The 22,610-nt window shown below is 33.4% G+C and overlaps 1 non-coding gene across 1 annotated transcript; it reads left to right on the plus strand.

The window, feature by feature from the left end:
- Positions 1-8,276: 8,276 nt before the first annotated feature.
- LOC133287380 (small nucleolar RNA R71) lies at positions 8,277-8,383 on the plus strand. Its single transcript, XR_009748234.1, has one exon. It is a non-coding gene; the product is annotated as a small nucleolar RNA R71 (small nucleolar RNA).
- The last annotated feature ends 14,227 nt before the right edge of the window (positions 8,384-22,610 follow it).

A 22,610-nucleotide genomic window follows, 5' to 3' on the forward strand; every position in this document is an offset into this window, starting at 1 on the left:
TTCATGTTTCTGCAAGTAGATCTAAAATGTACTTTTTGTGACAAAAAATTCCCTGATTTGATCTAGCAATTTCAATTCCAAGAAAGTAGGGGTGCTAAACGAGCCAGAAGCCTTACAGGGGCCTTTGGCTCGGCTCGTGAAGGCCCGAGCTTTTATGTCTAAAATTGATTGTTGGAACCAGCCTTGGACTTGTATAAAAGCTCGTTTAATAAACAGGTCTCAGGCTCCAATTCAAAAGCTTGGCCGTAGAGCCTCTCAGGCTGGCCTAATATATTAATTTTTATTTTTATTTTATATTTTTTATACTACTTGTGATAGCCTTCTCTCTCTCCTCAATCCATTTCATCCCATTTTATTAATTAAACATACTTTTTGAATGATTTTGTTTTATATTATGCTGTTTGGATATATATTAGATTTATGAATATTTATGGAATTACTAGTGTTGTTGACTGTATATTTTGTTTGGATAAATTTTTGTTGTCTTATTTTGTTTTAAATAGGCTAACAGGCTAAACCAGGCTTTTATTTTTTGTAAATACGATAGACCACAGGGTGAAATTATATTCATAACAGGTAACAGGCTTGGTCAGACTGACATATTTAAACACAGGCTTAGCCTTTTAAGACCAAAGCTCAGCTCGACCCATTAACACCCCTAAAAGAAAGTACTTTAATGATCCTAGATCTTTCATTTCAAACTCATTTGCTAAATGTCTTTTGCTGCGACTCGGCAAATGCACTGATCATGAAAGTAATAAAGTGTACCGGAGTACGAGATCGTTCCCACGAGGATCAGAATTTTCAAGCACTAGTTCGCTAATCGCGTCTTAGTTGGACAATCAAGAATTTAGATGAAGAGAGTTGTGGTTCAAAAAACTTAAAATTAAAAACAAATAAGATCATGCAATTATGAAAATTCAGAATTAAAAGAATGAATAAAGATGATGATGTTTGATTATGAATTTAAAACAAGCGTAGTTAAGGTTTCAACTTCCCCCAATATCCTCAATATGTTATGAATTAAATAGTCAAGAATCTGTTTCTTAATATATTGCCAATCAATTCTATCTGAGTTAATTACGACTCAATTCCTTGTTACCATAAATCTATGTAATCTTGAAAGAACTCTAGTTTCCCGATTATTCCCCAAGAAAACATGCATTAAGATCAAGAATTACAAGATTGCATAATTACCATATGCCTATTCCTATATCACAAGGATTATGATAAATTATCAAGTCAGGGTTCATGCACCATCATCCCTATTGTCATACAATTCTCCAAAATCAATCTATAAGGAACAAACTCATAGAAAGCATTAAAGACAGATAATTTATTCAATTATAAAAAGAACAAGATTTGGAGACAATTTAATTCATAAACATAAAGATTCAATTGGGTTCCATCTACCCTTAACTACATAAAAGACTACTCTAGCATACTGAATTGAAAAGAAATAATAAAGAAAAGAGAACCCCAAGCCTCCATTGGTGTGATGTTGACTTGATTCCTAAGTGTTCCAGCGCTCCGCAACAGGATTCCTCCTTCAGGTCTCTATGTATTTCTCTGGACTTGTGAATTGGTGTATTGGTCTGACCCTCAGTTCCCTATTTATAATCTTCAAAGCCACATCCTTCATTGCATCTCCCACCGTATCCGTATCAGATTTGTAATTGATTTTATAATTGTTTTCTTTTGCGTTTAAGATCTTGTAGATTGGTGACAGATTTAAGACTTTGAATCTTGTTATAGCCCTGCTTCAATCTTTCATGAATCTCTTTAAATCAGTGTCGATATGTTTCCACTTTAATTCCGGATATCAAAATTCGGTATCCATTGGAAAATCTTAGCAAATCTTAGTAAATCTTTGTTGTCTGGAACATGCTTGGGCGCTCAAGCGCGCTGTTGGCCGCTTCAGCTTGCTTCATTGCCTGCAATTGTTGTTTCTGTCTGCCTGCGCGCGCTCGAGCGTGCTCATGGGCGCTCGAGCGTGCTCCTCGAGGATAAATTCTTGTCTTTTGGGGCGCTTGAGCGTGCATCTGTGCGCTTGAGCGCCCTGGATTGCTCAATTTGGCTGTTTTCCCTGCTATTAAGCGCTCGAGCGTCCTCTATTGCGCTTGAGCGTGCTTTTCTGGCCCTTGAATTGTAATATTTTGGCTTCCTTTGGTTCCATATTGAGCCGCTACTTCTTCGTCATGATTTCTTTAGCAATTTTAGCACCAAATCTTTGTAGTTTTACCTTCAAAATGCAAATAACATCAAAACGTCAGCTCAATTTCCTATCTTATGACTTATATGTTGTAAAACCTTGAATTCCATGCATTCTACTACATAACTCTTGTATAATTTAGCCTAAAAACATGGTAAATCAAAGGTTTATCAAACATTCTCAGATTTGAATATTGTTGTCCTCAGCAATCAATCAGAATAAGACTAAGGGAATAGGGAGTAGGAATCTCAATAGCATGGAATTTGACAGGAAGGATTAATCAGAGACATGCTTACAGAGCATTCAGACTCTAAAAATTAATGCATCAATCAACAAGATTCATAATTCATCAGTTAAAAGCTGCAACAAAATTTCTTAAGATCAAGAATAAAGAGAATTTACTGACACACTCCCTCACTAGGAATTCATTTCATTCACACTCAACTATTTAGAGGGTTGGTGTTTCACTCGTTTCCCACTGAATCAACACTACCATAGGCTTGATTATATTCTCGCTCTCCATAGTATTGTGACATATCTCATAGATCAAGAGGTCTTTCTTAGGGTTATAACTTGGCCTGGCTAAAGGAAGGAAAAAATTAGAGGATGAGCTGCAAGATTAAAATTCAGATTCAAAGAGGAATAAATGTAATCGTTTACATTTTGTAAACAACTTTCTTTCTTCTTTTCAGTCCATTCTTCTTCTTTTTTCTTTTTAAACTCTTTTCTTGCTTGTCGTTTTCTTTTCTCAGAACAATTTTTCTTTCTTTCTGTTTACTTCTTTTCTTTTTCTCTTGCTGAGTATTTTTCCTTTTCTTTGTTTCTTTCTAACCAACCTTACTTCCTTGGCTTTTGCCTTTTTCCCTGTACTTCCATACATCACAATTTATATCATCAACAATTAACATTTTTTCCTCAATTCAAATCTGAAAAATTAATCTCAATTAAGGTGAGGATTTATATGGAAAGTGGCTTATTCATCTTTAGAGGTTTTCAAAGAATAAACAGGTCTAGGCTCAAAGGGGTTTAACTAAGGAATATCAGCAATGGTTGACTATTTGGCCATCTAGTTTAAAGAAAGAACATGCATCAATCATATCCATAAAATATATCACATACAAATTCAAGCAAGAAACAAAGCAAGTTCTAGAGTCTTTCATACAGTGAGATGCACACTCAATAAATTTTTTTGTATAGGCTCAAAACCTCACAGCTTTGAATGCACAGTAATTTCCCTATTCTTTATCTTAAAAAATTTCATCACTAAAGAGAGAATATTCAATGAATCATGAAAATTATTACATTGATGCTCATTATGAAAATATTCAAGTAAATGCATCATCATGCTCTGAATCAATTACTGATCAAAAATTTCCGCCATTTTCCCATTTAAAAGCACTGAGTAAAACTTTCAATCTTTTCACAAAAATAATGGCTTTGGGGTTTTCAAAAGTAACTAAAAATTAAAAATTCAATTCAAAAAGAATTAAGCTAAAGCAAAGGAGAAATGATTTGAGATAGTTCCCTGTTTTAGCTGGATATTTTGTGTATTGTGCTTAGATGAACCACGTGTTCCCCATTCCCAGATTTAAATGTTGCTGTCATCAGCAACCGATTTAAATCTAAAGAGAAAATGCATCGAGAAATAAAAACAACTAGTTGTTTCCTCTTGTTGTTTGTTCCCTTTTCTTTACCTGTAAAATTCACTCAATGACAGTCATTAGTCTCAACACCTTCTCCTATATTTTTGTATTTTTATTTATTTAATTCAAAATAAAATAATTAAAACAAATAAAATAAAACAGTAAAGTGTGGGTTCGCCTACCCATTAGCGCTTGTTTAACGTCACGAGCCTGACGTACCTGATTTACTATCATGGTGGCTCAAAACATAAGCTTGGTGATGTCCAAGCTCCATCATTTAGAATTTGTGTCCTACCGTAGTGCTCTTCTGCATATGGATGAGGTAAAGTAGTCTCAGGAACTTTGAACTTGACTTTTACATGCTTTCCTTTGCTCCTCGGCTTTTCCATCTTAACTTTTGGCTTACTTTCTTGAGAAGACTCCTCATTGTATTCTTCTTCACCTTTCTTTTCACTAATAAAGTAGACTTGATCTTCCGGTTGAGCTACGGATGAGGGGACTTCTTTGTCAAAGAATTTGAAAATTGCTTGCTCTCTGTCTACCCGTAAGATCAACTCACCTTTAAGTACATCAATCAGTGCTCCTGAAGTTGCCAAGAAGGGTCTTCCAAAAATCATAGGAATTGTGGCATCTTCTTCAATGTTAAGGATGACAAAATCAACAGGAATGATGAATTTTTCTACATTTAACAATATATCCTCAATGATGCCATAAGCTTGCCTTGAAGAGCAGTCAGCCAGTTGCACTATCGTCTTTGTGGGCTTCACTTCAGTAATCCCCAGCTTCTTCATCATGGAGAGTGGCATGACATTGATGCTAGCTCCAAGATCACAAAAAACATTGTCCACTTCCACTTTTCCTATAGTGCATGGAATGCTGAAGCTCCCTGGATCCTTGACTTTGGTAGGTAACTTCTTTTGGATGATAGCATTATATTCCTCCGTCAGATTCACCGTCTCACATTCCTGCAACTTACGCTTCCTTGATAATAGATCCTTCATGAACCTTGCATAGTTGGGCATGTTCTCTAAGGCTTCAGCAAAAGGAATGTTGATCTGCAACCTCCTGAATATGTCTAGAAACTTTGAATACTGCTACTTCTGATTCTCTTTCTTTAATCTCAGAGGATAAGGGATTCGAGCATATGGGGAGAGATCCAATGGTTTGTTCTATCTTTCTAGAGATTTCTTCTTCTCCCACTTGAAAAGTTTCTTTTCGGCTTTTTCAGGATTGCTTTTGTCAACTTCAATTGTATCATGTTCTTTTTCTTCCTTCTCTTCTTCAACTGATGCTTCTCCATCCTTCTTCTTTTCTTCGGACTGCTCCTCTATAGGATGAATCACTGTCCCACTCCTAGTGGTGATAGCATTGCAATGCTCCCTTGATTTACAACTGTGTTGCATGGAAAAGTACCCTGAGCTCTCTCAGAAAATTGCTTTGACAACTGGCCAATTTGAATTTCCAGATTTCTTATGGAAGCTTCTTGATTCCGGTGTGCTGCTCTAGTATCTTGCATGAAAGCATATGTGTCCTCTCTGAAAGCATTTGCACCTTGAATATAATCAGAAGTGGTCTTGCATTGTAACACCCCAAATTTCTAACAATTTATAAAACAATCTTATAATAAATAAATTGTCAAAATTCATTCTTTTTTTTTACAAATATAATAATAGAAATATTGCGGAAGCTAATCTAAATCTAATTTGGGGAATGTTACCGCCGCACCTGTACAATGGACAGGTGCAAGGCTAAATTTATTACATTAAAATAAAACCAAAGACTAAAGTTTATATAAAGGAAATATGTCATGCATTTATTTAAATCTCATAAAATTTCTAAACATAGGAACTAGCTAGAAATATCTGAGTCGTTATCCTCACTGCCCACAGCTAGCCCCATCCTTTGCAACATGCTTCACTGAAAATCTGCTCCCCCGCAGCCGCAGGATCATTGCAGTCAAACAAACACAAAAGTCAGCAAAGCTGGTAATCCCAATCAAAAAACAATTAATGTAATTAATAACAAATTAAATCAAATATCAAATAGTGTTCAAATCAATTCCACATTAATCAAATCAAATATCAATATAATAATCAAAATTCCATTATATAATATTTATCTTTATTAAGTTCATTTAATGTATTTGGTAATTATCAACTAACATATTTAGCACAACATTAATCATAATATGATAATATTCACAACTCAATGACATTCTTCATAATCAAATCAAATAACAAATTTCATTATTAATAATGTTTAAGTTCATTATATTTAGTGGGAAGAGAACCATGGTAGACCCGGGAAACCCTGCCAGTCACAAACAAATCACATTGGCCATAATCAATTCACATCTTCCTAGTGTGCACACATCTTCCCAAAGTTGCTACTAGTATCCCGGGAAACCCTGTCAGACACAACTTTGGAAAGAACGGATATAATCTTTTTCACATCAGTTTCACATCGGAGGCATAAAGCCCAAAAGTTGTGTTCATCACCTTGGGAGGTACCATCCCAAAGTTATCTTCCCACCATTAATTTATTACAAACACACAAAATCAGGAAAGATTCAATCATAATTATTTATTCTTTACGTATTATCATCTCTAAATGAGTTACTCAAGGGCATTATAATTTTCCAAAGTATCATAATTCAAACAACTATTATCATAAATTTTTGAATTTATATAACAATTCAAATCTTCAACATTCATCATAGTAAAATCCAAATCTGATCATCATCATAACTTTCCAATTTATTCAAGGATATGATAATTCAAATCTTCAACATTCATAACAGTAAAATCCAAATCTGATCCTCATCATAACTTTCCAATTTATTCAAGGATATAATAATTCAAATCTTCAACATTCATCATAGAAAAATTCAAATCCAATCATCGTCATTCAAATAATCCCATCACATCATTTATCATAGTCATAAATATTCAAATTACATATAAGGATTATGCCCAAATTTCATATAATAGAGATAACCTAAACACCTAGAGATTAGGATTACATCCAAGTTTTATATAAAAGAAATAACCTACGAATAGGATTACATATACCAAAATTCATATCAATATAATCTATGACTCTCTAGGGATTGGGATTACTATTAATAAACTTCAAACAAAATTATAACCTAAGGATTAGGATTACACATATCAAACATATAACTACCTAAAGATTAGGATACACACAATAAAATTTCATACACAACGAATCTACAACCACCTAGAGATTAGGATTACCTGGTCTCTGCGCTAACTTCTAGAAGAAAAGAGTAATTTGGGGCAGAGAACCGGTTGATAAAAAAATATAAAGATTGAAAATAATTAAAATAAGCTTTTTGGAGTGAGAAGAGAGAGAGTAGTAGAGGAGAGTGAATTGGTTTGGTTAGGCTAGGTCTTTATTTATAGTTGAAGTTTAGGGCTTATACATTACTGACTCAATGCTGACTCATCATATCTAAACAATATATGTTTGTTGACTCATCATATCTAAACAATTTATGTTTGTTGACTCATCATATCTAAACAATTTACTAATCAATCATTACTAATCAAACATAAATACATAAATCATCAATCAATTAATAAATCAATTAATCATAATTTATCATCTAATATATATATATATATATATAATTATATATTATCACATAAATCAAATAATATTACTATTATTATCTTACCTCTTATTATTTTAACTATTATTAACTCATTAATTAAAAATATTAAATACCAATATTATTAATTACAAAAATACTAAATATCATTATTATCCAAAAATATTTATTATTATATTATTATTATTATTATTTTATTAAAAGAAAATATGGGGTATTACATGCATAGTTGTGCAAAAGCTTTCTCCCACTCAGAAGTGTTACTTTGTTGTGGGGTATGTGATTGCACTGGAAGGGGAGGATTGGGCTGATGGTTGGATTTGTGACTTAACCCTGGATGTTGATTCTGATTCTTCTGATCATACCAGAGTCCGTTGACATTCGCTGGTGGCTTTTTAGTTGTTCTCATGTAGTCACAATCCTCAGTCGCATGAGCCTCTGCACAAATACCACATTTAATTTGAGAATTATTAACAGAAGAAACTTGAGAAAGATTAACTTTTTTAGTAAGAGCATCTAATTGTTCTTGTTGTTTCTTGTGCATTTGCAGCATTTGTTCATTCTAGGCTAATAGTGCATCATAGCCGTCAAGCTTCATTATCCCTGATCTTCTTGGTGCTACTGGGCAGGGGCATTGTCAAATTCTTGAGAAGCTAGAGATTCTAACAATTCTAGCACTTTCTCTGGAGTTTTTGTTTTCAAGGAGCCTCCTGCAGCAGCGTTTACCAGTGTTCTCGTGCGGGACGTCATCCCTTGGAAAAAGATTCTTGCTTTCTCTCATGCTTCAATTCCATGTTGAGGACACTTCCTGAGTGATCCTTTGAATCATTCACAAGCCTCGTACAAAGACTCGCTTTCTTTTTGTTGAAAAGCAGTGATCTCCGCCTTGAGCCTTGCCATCTTTGAAGCTGAGAAAAATCTAGCCAAGAATTTTCTTGCTAAGTCATCCCAATTGGTTATGCTTCCTTCAGGTAGAGACTGCAGCCAATCTTTTGCTTCATCCTTCAGTGAGCATGGAAATAGCCTGAGCAAGATAGCATCACGAGGAACTCCATTTACTTTTAATGTATCACAGTAAAGTAAGAAGTTATCGAGATGACTATAGGGGTTCTCTGTGCTTCCTCCAGCGAACTGTTCTTTTTGAATCAGTTGCAGCAGTGCCGGCTTCAGTTCAAAGTTGTTAGCCTCTATGTTTGGTCTAACAATGTTTGCCGTCTGTGGGACTCGAGCTGGGGTCATGTAATCCCCCAACGTCCTTGGAGCGAGTTGATTATTTTTTGCCATTGGTTCCTCCTTTGGTTCCGTCGAAGTTGATGCCTTTGTTTCCTTCGCTTTCTTCGCTTTAGTGTCCTTCCTAAGTTTTCTTTCTGTCTTTTCTATCTCAGGATCAAACTGCAAGATTTGCGGGTTAAGAGTACCTCGCATAAACTAAGATTGAAAAGATGTTCAGAAAAAATAGAAAACACAAAATAGAAAACAGAAAATTAAAGAAAAGAATGCAGAAAATTAAATATGCAGAAAATGTTTTTATAGTATGCTTAAAGTGCAGAAAAATAAACGTCCAATCTAAAAGTTAATTAGTTACATCTACTGTTGAAAAATTCGATCCCCGTCAACGGCGCCAAAAACTTGTTGCGACTCGGCAAGTGCACCGATCGTGAAAGTAATAAAGTGTACCGGAGTACGAGATCATTCCCACGAGGATCAGAATTTTCAAGCACTAGTTCGCTAATCGTGTCTTAGTTGGACAATCAAGAATTTAGATGAAGAGAGTTGTGGTTCAAAAAACTTAAAATTAAAAACAAATAAGAACATGCAATTATGAAAATTCAGAATTAAAAGAATGAATGAAGATGATGATATTTGATTATGAATTTAAAACAAGCGTAGTTAAGGTTTTGACTTTCCTCAATATCCTCAATATGTTATGAATTAAACAGTCAAGAATCTGTTTCTTAATATATTGCCAATCAATTCTATCTGAGTTAATTACGGCTCAATTCCTTGTTACCATAAATTTATGTAATCTTGAAAGAACTCTAGTTCCTCGATTATTCTCCAAGAAAACATGCATTAAGATCAAGAATTACAAGATTGCCTAATTACCCTATGCTTATTCCTAGATCACAAGGATTACGATAAATTATCAAGTCAGGGTTTATGCACCAACATCCCTATTGTCATACAGTTCCCCAAAATCATTCTATAAGGAACAAACTCATAGAAAGCATTAAAGACAGATAATTTATTCAATTATAAAAAGAACAAGATTCGGAGACAATTTAATTCATAAACATAAAGATTCAATTGGGTTCCATCTACCCTTAACTACATAAAAGACTACTCTAGCATACTGAATTGAAATGAAATGATAAAGAAAAGAGAACCCCAAGCCTCCATTGGTGTGATGTTGACTTGGTTCCTCAGTGTTCCAGCGCTCCGCAACAGGATTCCTCCTTCAGGTCTCTATGTATTTCTCTGGACTTGTGAATTGGTGTATTGGTCTGACCCTCAACTCCCTATTTATAATCTTCAAAGCCACATCCTTCATTGCATCTCCCACCGTATCCGTATCAGATTTGTAATTGATTTTATAATTGTTTCCTTTTGCGTTTAAGATCTTGTAGATTGGTGACAGATTTAAGACTTTGAATCTTGTTATAATCCTGCTTCAATCTTTCATGAATCTCTTTAAATCAGTGTCGATATGTTTCCACTTTAATTCCGGATATCAAAATCCGGTATCCATTGGAAAATCTCGGCAAATCTTAGTAAATCTTTGCTGTCTGGAACGTGCTTGGGCGCTCAAGCGCGCTGTTGGCCGCTTCAGCGTGCTTCATTGCCTGCAATTGTTGTTTTTGTCTGCCTGCGCGCGCTCGAGCGTGCTCATGGGCGCTCGAGCGTGCTCCTCGAGGATAAATTCTTGTCTTTTGGGGCGCTCGAGCGTGCATCTGTGCGCTTGAGCGCCCTGGATTGCTCAATTTGGCTGTTTTCCCTGCTATTAAGCGCTCGAGCGTCCTCTATTGCCCTTGAGCGTACTCTTCTGGCCCTTGAATTATAATATTTTGGCTTCCTTTGGTTCCATATTGAGCTGCTACTTCTTCGTCATGATTTCTTTAGCAATTTTAGCACCAAATCTTTGTGGTTTTACCTTCAAAATGCAAATAACATCAAAACGTCAGTTCAATTTCCTATCTTATGACTTATATGTTGTAAAACCTTGAATTCCATGCATTCTACTACATAAGTCTTGTATAATTTAGCCTAAAAACATGGTAAACCAAAGGTTTATCATCTTTCCAATAACTCTATTTCAAATAAATCATCACTAGTCAAAGCCATATCATCAACATACACTATTAATACTGTTACCTTTCCTCCATTATGTTTTATGAATAGGGTGTGGTCTGCATTACTTTGTTTGTATCCAAACTTCTTCATGACTAGAGAGAACCTGCCAAACCAAGCTCTAGGGGATTGCTTGAGGTCGTATAGTGCTTTTTTTAATCTACACACTTCATTTCCCTTCAAGTTGGCATGTTTGGCGCCTGGTGGAATTTCCATATATACTTCTTCTTCTAAGTCTCCATTTAAAAATGCATTCTTTACATCAAATTGCTTGAGTGGCGAGTCCCTGTTAGCTGCTATAGAAATCAGAATATGATTTGTGTTCAGTTTTGCTACTGGTGCAAATGTATCTTGGTAATCAACCCCGTATTTTTGTGTGTATCCCTTAGCAACTAATCTGGCTTTATATCTGTCAAGGCTGCTGTAGGAACTCGCACCGTTAATTAAGGAAATTAATTAATTAAATACGCAAAATTAGGAAATGATTCCATAATTGACCCTAATAATTATTATGAGGCTTAAATAATTATAGAAAGTGGTTAATAATGCTGAAAGTCACTTTTCGGAAGAAAAGTGCAGATACCGGTTCTGCTAGTCGGTATAAATGCGTACCGAAAAAGTATCCGAAAAAATATAATAAGTGCATGATAATTCCTAGAATAACATATAGGACTTGTAAAACGAGTTTCAAGTTAACATAATGAAAACTGGTGCCAGAAACTGGTACTGGCTATGAAAAGCGCGTACCGAAAAGGTGCTCCAAAAAATATAAGAAAAATATGATAATTCTTGTAAAATTTAGTAGGTTAAGAATCCTAAGTTTGGGATTAAAATGTTAAGCGTAACAATTAAAGTTAATACTGTATGTTTAAGTGTTAAACCGCCTATAAATACTCATTCTTTGGGCACACAACCCTAGAATTCTGTTGCTACGTGGGTCTTCTTGGTGGCTGACCAGAAAACACTGCTCCATTGCCTTCCTCCGCCTCTTGTGAGCCAAGTTGCCATCTTTTACTTGGTTTCTTCATCCTTGAGCTTGCATACACTTGAGAGCTTGCTTGGAAAGGGAGTGTGAGTGTATATTCTGAGTTTCCCGACACTGTGAGTGGGTGTGAGTGCTGACCTTGTGTTGTTTGGGTGTTGGGAAGCCATGGTCATGGCACTTTGAGATCCAAGTGGTGACCTTTGGTGAGAAAGTACCAACCTTGATCATCATTTTCGTTTTTCCTTGGGAAGTCAGGACTTGAGGAGTTGTTTGGTGAGCTCCTTGAGCCATTCTTGCTGAGTTTTCAGCTTTGGTAAGCCTTACAACCTTCGATCATGAGTTTAAGTGCTTAAACATGGAACCTTGATGCATGTAACAAGATAAGATGATAACCTAACGTTGGGTAATGCTTAACACACTTAGAAAGACATGTTTAAGCTTCTGTAATCGGAAAAAGTTGGACCTTTGGTTTGGATTTTCGCGAAATGCAGAATCTGGGTTCTGTCGCGAAATATCCGGATATTTGGTTGTGAATATCCGGATATGGGTATCCGGATATTGATATCCGGATAAGGGGATCTGGATATCCGGATATTGCCAGTGAGATATCCAGATATTGATATCCAGATATGCCCCCGACATATATCCGGATATTCTGGGATTTCAAAGAACAGTAGCTGCACTGTTCATACAGTAGGCTATTGGGGATTTGTGGACCCTAGATTGATGAAGTTGAACTTCTGTTTTAACTGAACTAAGTCAGAATCAAGTGGTTAAGGGCTTATGGCTTTGTGTGAAGCCTTAAGACATAAATCGTAAGAGGAAAACGTAGTCTTTATGTTTATGCTTATGAGCTATGAATGTTGATATGCTTGTTGGTCCAAACAGATTGTAATTGTACTGTTTGTGGACGTTGAGCTGTGAGGACTCTTGGCATTGGATAGTGAGCTTACAAGGTAAGCTTTCGTGTCCTCAGTTTAGCCATGTTGTGGTTCCACCATGTCCCATGGGGGTATGGTTATATGCATACTGTGTTACATGCTTTTGATGTTTTGGAAATGCTATTGAGCTGTTATATGCTAGTGCCTTTATGATATGCATGTGGTGTTCCACCTATACAGTAAGTCTGAGTATGTGGTACACACAATATGGTGAGGCTGTGGGTGAGGTGCAAGCAGTGTTCCTTGTACTATCTGTAGGTAATAGACGTATTCCTGCATTTCTCTGGCCAGTAGAATAGTTACAACACACATGGCATGAATATCTGTTGCACTGCATAGTTTTGGAAATTATATTAAATTACTGCTTTTGAACTTATATTGCACATGTAAGTGAGCTTGGGGTGGAAGATCCTTGAGGACCCCTTGTCTTACTGAGATTTCTGGTTTAGAGATCTCACCTCACGTTTGGGGAATGCTTATTTCAGGTTCAGGTAATGCGGGGGTTAAGACCTCTAGTGGCAGGAGGCCAGAGCTTAGCTGATAGATGTTACATGTTTATGCTGCTTTGCTGATATGCTGTTATGATTGGATGTTGGATCCTGTTTACTGTCTTATGCTTTTAGCTTCAGTTTATGGATTTATATGTTGAGACTTTGTTGGTTATGCTGTTAATTTGGTGAGCATGAGGATTGTCCATGCCACGTAGACTTGTTTATTGTCTTGTTTAATTTGGAGTTGTATTAATGTATCAGGATATTGTCCGAACTATGTGTAGTAGATCCGTGACATAGATACTCACTTTATCTATATTATGAGGTATTCCAGTTAGATGTCTTTTTGCAATTTACATACAGGCGATATTTTATGAAATTGATTAAGTAATCAACTTGGCTAAGTATAATGACGTCATAATTGAAAAGAAAAAGATATTCCGCATTTTTAGTTAAGCGCAGCTTAATACGATAATATGTTAACAAACCGGGTATACACGGGGTGTTACAGCTGCCATCTGCTTTAAGCTTCACAGTAAACACCCATTTGCATCCAATTGGTTTCTTCCCGGTTGGTAAAGTAACCGGGTCCCACGTTGAGTTTTTTGTAAGGCCATCATTTCTACATTCATGGCTTCCTTCCAATTTGGATCATCCAAAGCATCCTGCACATTGTTAGGATACTAGACAATTGATTAATAGATGCAATATATGATTCTGACAACCTATAATTGGACATGTAGTTACCGATAGGGTATTTGACCTTAGAGTTTAGATCTGGTTCATAAAGCTGTTTTGGTACACATTTATTTGGTATTTGTGACACTCTAACAGGTAAAGATGGGACCATCTATGCTAGTAATAGAAGGTCCATTTGAAGAAATAGGAGTAGGATTAGTGTTTACCTCAAGTATGGATTCAGGAACATCCAGGGACAATGCCTCAGTTATAAGTGTTAGACGCGTAGCAAAATCATTTGTGGGAGGGGTAACATCTGGTCCAAGAGTATGTTGAAGAGTTATAATTTCTTCTCCAGTAGTAGGTATCTCCCCCTAAGAAGAAGTAACAGAATCTCCCCCTGAATAATATGGTTCCAATTCTTGAAATACACATCCATGCTGACATGCATTTTATGGAAAACGGAATCATAACACCTGTAACCTTTTTGTACATTAGAGTAACCCACAAATACACATTTTTTAGCACAAGGGTCCAATTTGTTTTGTAATACCTTGGGGATATGGACATACACCGTGCACCCAAAAACACGAGGCTCAAGGTTGGGAATGTGAGGAATGGAGAAATAAGATTCCAGAGTATGTTGTGGAGTTTTAAAGTGAAGGGTGCTGGATGGAGTACGATTGATGAGATAGCAGCAGACACAACAGCTTCACCCCAATATGTTTTAGGCAAATTCATACCAAAAAGGGAGGCACGAACCACTTCTAGTAGTTGTCTATTTTTTTGTTCAGCTAGGCCGTTCTGTTGGGGTGTATAAGAGTAAGAGGTTTGGTGTCGGATCCCCTGTGTGCTCAAGAAATCAATAAAGTGGCCATCTAAATATTTCTTGCCATTATCAGATTGTAGAATTTGAACCTTAGACTGATATTGGGTTTGGACCATGCTGTAAATTTTTTTGAAGGCATCAAAGACATCACTTTTGTGTCTTAACAGTGACAACCAAGTCATCCGGGTACATTCATCAATAAAAGTCACATAACAGTAAGCTTTTGAGAAAGAAGGCACCTTTGCAGGGCCCCAAACAACGGAATGAACAACTTGAAATGGAATATAACTTTTATTTGTACTAGGAAAATAAGGAACTCTGTGACTCTTTGCCAATTCACAAGTGCTGCATTTGAAATCAACATTATTCAAATGGGAAAACAATCGAGGAAATAACTTTTTCAGATAACTAAAGGAAAGGTGACCAAGTCTTCGATGCCAAAGCCAAATGGTAGCACAGGACTGTTCTGGACTGGTTGTTGCACATGTAGTAGCCAAAGAAGGGTGGCTAGGATTAGGGACCTCCAAGAAGTAAAGCTGGCCACGTCTAACACCATAACCAAGAGTAGTCCGAGTAGGGATGTCCTGAAAAACACAGTGAGAGAAAAAAAAGCTACTGAACAGTTAAGCATTGAAGTTAATTGGCTCACAGAGAGTAAGTTATATTCAAGAGAGGGTACAACCAATACAGAGTCTAGAAATAAGCTATCGGAAAGGGTTAAGGATCCTTGGCCAGTAATTTTTGAGGTACCCCCATTGGCAGTGGAAATAACGGATTGTGAAGAATTACAGAGATTGAACAACTGGGAAGAATATTTAATCATATGATCAGAAGCACCTGTATCAATTATCCAAATATTATTCCTAGACAATGTATAGAAAGCAAGAGACTTACCCAAAATATCGGATTGAGTAAAATTGGCAGCAGGGACAGGAGCATCTCTAGCGGAGACAATTGTCATGGCTTTGGCAGGTATTTTCTTCTGGGAACGTTTATTGAAAGAATATGGGGTTGAAGATTCATAGGAGGTTTTGGGATTGTTCATAGGAAAATAGAAATTCGAATTGGATAACAGAAAAAAATAAAATTCGAGTTAGGCAAATTGATCAATACGATGTGGAAGGTTTAATGAAAATAGGTTCCTGGATCAGAAATGCTTTGATACCATGTCAAAACAATGGTGCCATATTATGAATATTTCTGCATGTTTATTCTTCCTCTACTGGGGTAATTATATACATAAATGAGGACTCTAGGTCCATTACAAATTAGCTGTCAATCAGCTATGAATAAGGAAATGAAATAACTTGTTACTATTTCTATTTAATACAAAACTCCTATGATTATGTTAATCAACTGCAAATAAGAAAATTAATCTATTTAATATAAATCTCCTATGATTATGTAATTGTGTAATCAATGATTAAAATTCCAACAACTGTACAACTCAGCAAATATCATCTCATTTCAACAGTAACAATATCCTATCCCATAATAAAATTAAAAAAAAATAAAATAATATTAGTATGCATATCTTAATTCAGCAATATATTAGTTAATAAGAATGAGTCTGCCTTCCCTAACAAAAATAAATAATTTTTTTTGCCTTGAGTCAATGATGAGTCAGCAATATTCTATCATGAACCCATAAGAAAACTAAAAGGAAAGAAATCCTATGAGAAAAAGGAAACAAATAATTCTAGGAAGGAAAAGGAAAGAAATACAAAGAAGAAAAAGGAAAAAAATAATTCTAAGACGGAAAAGGAAAGAAATCCTAAGAAGAAAAAGGAAACAAATAATTATATGAAGAAAAGGGAAACAAATTCTTTGAGGAAACATTTGAACCAAAACCCATATTTTGAGCCCAAAATTTCAACTATAAATAGAAGCTTAGCCAAACTAAATAAAATCACTTTCAATCCTCAGCATTTTTTCATTTCTCTTCTTCTCATCTCATTTTTTTCTTCTCTTTCTTTGTAATTAAAATGTTATTTTATTTTTAATTATTATTTTTGGCTACCAAACTGTGTTTCCTAAATCTCTTTTCTTACAAAGAAGTCATTAATCACTGAGACCAGTTAATCATAATCCCTAGAGAGTCATTGGTTAACTTTATATGAATTTTGTTTATAATCCCGATACTTAGGGCACCATAGATTTGTTTAATATAAAATTTATTATATGTAATCATAATCCCTAGGTGATCTTAGGTTAGTTTTGTATGAAAAAATTTATATCATGATCCTTAGGATATTATAGGTAATTTTTCAATTCAAATTACTACATTTGATATTTAGAGTATTTTTTGGAAACTTTATTGGAAAAATAATAGGATTATTATTTTGGGAATAAATAGAGATGATGAATAATTTACTATATTTGATTAAATTATGTGCGAATAAATGTGAAAATTATGATTATGAAAACTTTTTAAATACGCGATTTATGATTGAATTTGAAATTACGATACTTTTAAGGAAACTTTCTAAATATGTGATTTATAATTTAATTTGAAATTATGCTACTTTTTAAGGAAACTTTCCAAATATGTGATTTATGATTGAATTTGAAATTGTGATACTCTTCAAGAAAACATTCCAAATATGTGATTGAATTTGAAGTTACGTGCGATTGTGATTAATTAATAGTGTGAAGATAGCTTTTGGGATGGTACCTCCTAAGATGATAAACACAACCTTTGGGCTTTATGCCTTCGTTCTTCTCAAAGTTATATGATGTGAAAAGATATTATCCGTTCTTCTCAAAGTGGTATCTGGCAGGATTTGGTGGAATACTAATATATATATAGCATACTAGGAAGAGATGTTTTGACGATGATAAAATTTGATTATATATGACTGACAAGATTTACAGGTGCGATGATAATATTTCCCTAAATTAGTTTTAATTTAGCTTCCACGATATTTATAAGATCCTAATAAAAAAATAAAATATGAATTTTGGCAAATTCTGCTATTTAAAAATTGTTAAAAATTTGGGGGTGTTACATGCACACACATATATATGGGACAGGATCATTTGACACCGGTATCAAATTAAAAAGTTTGACACCAAATCCTAACTGTTGAGGGTCAAACTTATTAATTAATGAGTAATTTGTAATAAATTATAACCGTTAATTGACAGAAATTAACAGTTAGGATTTGGTGTCAAACTAAAAAGTTGAACACCGGTATTAAAGGATCATACCCATATATATATATATATATATATATATATATATATATATATATATATATATTTATATATGAGGCATGATCATTTGACACCGATATCAAACTTTAAAATTTGACACCAAATCCTACATGTTGATTTCTATCAATCATCGGTTGTCATTTATTGAAAATTAATAATTAACTAATAAGTTTAATTTACAATAAATGATAACCATTAATTGACAGAAATCAATGGTTAAGATTTGGTGTCAAATTTTAAAATTTGACACCAGTGAAAAAAGAAAACACACACACACACACACACACACACATATATATCCGGCTAGTAAATCATAACCATACAAAGATGGATCAACGGTGATAAAGGAAGAGAGAGAAAAAAAGAACCATAACCATTTAAAGGTGAATCAATTAATATAAATAAATAAATAAATAAAACGACGTAGTTTTGAGATAGTCGGAGATAAACTTATCTCAAGCTGCTTGAGAAATGTTTTTCCCTTATATATATATATATATGGGGTTTACATTTCTGCAGCTGCTGTATGTGCAGTAATCAAATACTTACCATATACATATGAAAACATTAAATGCGAAAAATTATAACCATACAAAGGATGAAAGCATTAAATACGGAGAATTATAACCATACAAAGGATGAAAGCATTAAATGTGGGGAATCATAACCATACACCTGTCGTTGTTGTACGTAAAGCGGCTACATAAATGATTTAACCTATATATATATATATATATATATATATATATATATATATATATATATATAGGTAGAGGTAGGATCCTTTGACACTGGTGTCAAATTTCAAATTTGACACCTCTTCTGAGAGCCGTTAGATCAAAAAAGATCAACGATTCTGATTTGTAAGCAGGTGACACTATTGATCTATTTTGATCTAACGGCTCTCAGAAGAGGTGTCAAATTTGGGTTTAGGGTTTAGGATATGTTTACAAACTTTTTTTACAAGTTACACTAATTATGACCGGTCATACTTAATGTAGTTTGTAAGAGTTTGTAAACAAAAAGTTTATAAATATAACCTGCCCCTATATATATATATATAGGAAAAAGTATTTCTACAACCACTTTAGATAAGATTGTCTACAGCTACCCCTTTTTCACTAAGTACGACCGGTCGTACTTAGTGATAACAATAAAGCTGTTCTTTTTTTCTCTTTCCTCAGACATTGTTGGCTGACGTGACGGAGAGAGAAAATGCAATTTTAATGTACGACCGGTCGTACTTAGTGAAAAAGGGTAGCAGTAGAGAAGTTTATTTAAAGTGGCTGCAGAAATGTTTTCCCCATATATATATACATATATATATATATATATATATATATATATATATGGCAGGTTATATTTACAAACCTTTATTTACAAACTACACTAAGTTCTCCCGGGAGAACACTCATTACACTATGTTCTCTTGGAAAAACATAGTGTAATTTGTAAAAAAATTTGTAAACGGATCCTTCCCCCGATATATATATATATATATATATATATATATATATATATATATATATTTCATCTTGAGACGTTGGTTGTTCCCTTATTAAATAATTTCAATGTTAATCAATTCACCTCTTGTAACTCTCCCTATAAATTGATTTAAACATAAATATTAAACTGTCAGTAATGCATTAGTGTTTTCAATGTATATACTCCCAATGGTCAATTTCTAATTAATTAAAGTATTTTTTTCATATTTTGAAAGGTGAAGGATGAGCCTTGGACCAATGGTAAGGTGGCTTTGTCATTGGAAAGTCAAGATTTCTGAGAAATAACCTATTTGCAATTTGCAAAAAATATTAGAGTAATGCTTATGTTTGCTCTTTTGAAATGTTGGTTACATCGATTAGTTCACCTCTTGTAACTCTTTGTAACTTTCACTATTAATTGATTTAAACATAATTATTAATTTGTCATTAATGTATTAACATTTTCAATGTCAGTTCTCCTTCAAGTCAAATTTTAATTAATTAGAATATTTTGTATTTATATTTTAAATGTTGATTAAGTCGTTTCAACATCAATTTTGTAACTCTCATCATTACTTGATTTAAAAATAACTATTACATCATCGTTAATGCAGTAGCATTTTCAATATCACTTCTCCCAATGGTCAATTTCTGTTTAATTAAAATATTATTTTTACATTTTGAAGAAGTTGTTGTTCTTTCATTAAGTGATTTCAATGTCAATTAATGCACCTCTTGTAACTCTTGCCATTAATTGATTTAAACTTAACTATTAAGTCATTGCCCAAAAACTGAGCAAGGTGATAGCATATGTTGGATTCTTCCAATTTTATCATTAGAAGGAGTTTAAAGTCTTAATTTCGGGACTCGCTCCGAATCGAACTAGTCATAAAGTGATGAATCGATTAGAATATCTAAAAAAACTTTTAAGCATTGTTAGTGCATTAGCATTTTGAATGCCTCTCTTAGAGATAATCAATTTTCAATTAATTAAAATATTTTATTTACACTTTGAAATGTCTATTGTTCTTCTATTATCTCTAGAGCAATATGGTTAGTGGCATATGTATGAATGTTGAGGAAATTCTATGTGTTGGTCTTTGGTTTGTGATAGATGCATGTGGGGGTTCCCGATGTTATTAAAGAGAGTGTTAATGGTGAGACTTGAAAGAGTTAATGTATTAATGATCAATTTACATGCAAGAGCAAATGTACAAGAGGATAATAAGCTTATAGAATTGTCTTACTTTGTCCTTGACTTTCATTTCGATGTTAAAATCAATTAATAACCGAAAATTATAAAAGATGAGTTGATTATTGAAAATTAAATTTAACCACGATTTTTGCCACACTTTTAATATAATAAAATGAGAGTGGCATAAGTAGAGTTACGTTATTTTTATATAATGAATTATATTTTAATACAATAAAAATATAATTTGCTTTTATTATTTAATTATTAAAAATTGATCTCAATAAATTATTTTTGATCTGTATTATTAGCATGTAGTGAGTTTTCGTTGCAATAATTTTAAAGTAATTTCCTTTATTTGAAAAATATGCAAGCATAACTTGATTTTTTTTTTCTTTCTATTATCTATCGATTTATTAATTAGACGACTAGTACAATTTAAGTCAGATAATACTGTTTGAATGGTAAAGTACTTCCTACCAAGTTTTTAATACATTTACATTATTATTATTTTGTATTACTCTAATGTTATTTTAAATTTTTTATTGTTTAAGCTTTTAACAATTTAAAATTTTCACTATAATAAAAGAAATTTTTATACCGAAAAAAAGAAAAAGAAATTTAACTATAATGAAATATAATTAAGAAAGTTTGTATAAGATTTAAAAAAACTAAAGAAAAATTTATGTAACGAGTCAAAACCTGTAATCAATAAGTGTGTTTTTTTTTGTCAAATATAACGCAAAATAAAAGCTGGCCATTAATAATAGCTTCGTAAATTGTGCTCTTGGGGGCGTTTGGTTGAGGAAATTTTTTTGGAATAGTAGGGAAATGTAATAGATAGAGAAATGATTGGAAAGATAGATAAAGTGAAATAGGTAGACAAATGTAAAAAAATGTTGTTTGGTGGGAAAAAACTTTACTGGGAAAATTAGGTAACTTTATTAAATCAACAGTGCATTAAAAGCCAGATAACCGGTTTTCCGAAAAATCCCACCTTCAAATTGGGTTTCTAAACAGTGCGGATATCTATGTTTCTCATAAATCCAGACAAATTGGATAGATGAGTTTTTGTGAAAATACGTTCAAACAAACATGGTGTTTCTAAAAGCCATACTTGAGAAACATAGATATCCGCTGAAAAGCTCCCAACCAAACACTACCTTAAGAACTAAACTTAAGTGTAAAATACTTTTATACGGAGCAAGGTTTCTCTCTTAATAGACGATAATTTTATCTTGTAATTCCAAAATAATATTGTTTTTATGGTTAAAGATTAAAAATAAAGAGCGTTTTAGTAAAATTTAGGATATAAGAGAAAAATAAAAGTAAAATTTCCAAAATATTCTTTTCAAAATACTTTTTATTTTTAACCTTAAATTATAAAGGGGTGGTTATTCTTATTTTTTTTATTATCTCTTACTATCAAATCTTAACCGTTGATTTCTGTCAATTTAATAGTTATAATGTATTGAGTTACACTTATTAATTAATTATTAATTTTTAATAAATTATAATCATTAAATTGATGAAAAATAAAGGTTAAAATTTAATAGTAAGAATAAGAAAAAAAAGATAATAAATATATACTTTTCTAATTATAAAATAACATCATTTTGAGTTACTGCAGATAAAATTATCTAGGGTAAGAATTGGAATATTTTTTCCATCTATATAATACGAAGAATTTAATGTTAAAGTTTTTAAAAATGGGAAGTGTTATATTTATAAATTTTTTGTTTACGAACTCTTATAAATTACACTGTCCAGAAGTACACTAAGTTACAGTATATATTTTCGGGAATACAGAGTATAATTTGCAAAAATTTATAATTTTTTTTAGGGACAAGTTATATTTACAAACTTTTTCGTTTACAAACTCTTATAAACTACACTATGTTCTCCCGGGAGAACACTAGTTACTAGGGGTGCTAAACGAGCCAGGGGCCTTTGGCTC

This window comes from Gastrolobium bilobum, unplaced genomic scaffold, assembly GCF_033153095.1.
Source record: "Gastrolobium bilobum isolate Gb01-03AN ecotype WA unplaced genomic scaffold, APGP_CSIRO_Gbil_v1 utg35772, whole genome shotgun sequence".
Taxonomy (NCBI): domain Eukaryota; kingdom Viridiplantae; phylum Streptophyta; class Magnoliopsida; order Fabales; family Fabaceae; genus Gastrolobium; species Gastrolobium bilobum.